This window comes from Schistocerca cancellata, chromosome 9 (assembly GCF_023864275.1).
Source record: "Schistocerca cancellata isolate TAMUIC-IGC-003103 chromosome 9, iqSchCanc2.1, whole genome shotgun sequence".
Taxonomy (NCBI): Eukaryota; Metazoa; Arthropoda; class Insecta; order Orthoptera; family Acrididae; genus Schistocerca; species Schistocerca cancellata.
In genome coordinates, this window is record NC_064634.1 from 439,354,478 (window position 1) to 439,355,313 (window position 836).

Consider the following 836-nt stretch of genomic DNA (forward strand, 5'->3'; position numbering starts at 1 on the left):
CGAGAAAGAGCCAAAATAGACGCTTTTTCCTATGCGCCATTCGCGAGTGGAATAGTGTGGGAACCAGTTAGTGGTACTAGAAGTACTCTCTGCCACTCACCTCTAGGTGTTTTGCGGTGTGTGCTGTAGATGTAGCTGACAGAAATAGGCAGTGAGTCGTGCGGAATACACTTTTGAATGTTCCTGTGCCCATTATTCGCTCCCACCTCGCGCCATAAGACGGTACGTCCAGCACTGTCGAACATTATCATTTCTGCGGTCGAAGTCTTACGGTATGGGGAGGGAGGCATACGTTTGCACGGGCGTGGTGACCTCCCAACCTGTGAACACGGTACACTTTCCTGTTAACCGTATGGTGACACTGTACTCCGACTCCAAATGAGTATTTTCATGGTTCTTCCGGCGCTGCCTTCATTTCTGTGGATGACAGTTCGTGACTGCATCGAACAGTGCTGCTGAAGGAGCTTTTGGAACGAGACGATATTCATAGAATGGACTGGCCTGTACGTTCCCTGACTCAAATCCCATCGCGTACGTGTGAGAACGGTTGGGGAGACGTACTGTACCATTCTAAGTGCTCCAACTACTGTCCAGCATTTGTCAGCTTCACTGTTAAAGGAATGGAAAGCTATGCCACAGCATTTTCTTACCAATGGGAGTACGTTTCCGAGCGGGCATTTCCATCCATGGTGAGCACACACACTCTATTAAGAACAATGTCCGCCTTTTTAATGCCCACGGAAACAACTGAAATCGCAGTGACTAGTGCAATAATCACCTTCTTTCAAAAGAAGTGTAGTTTCTTTTCATCTCATTACGTACTTATTTTAGTTACC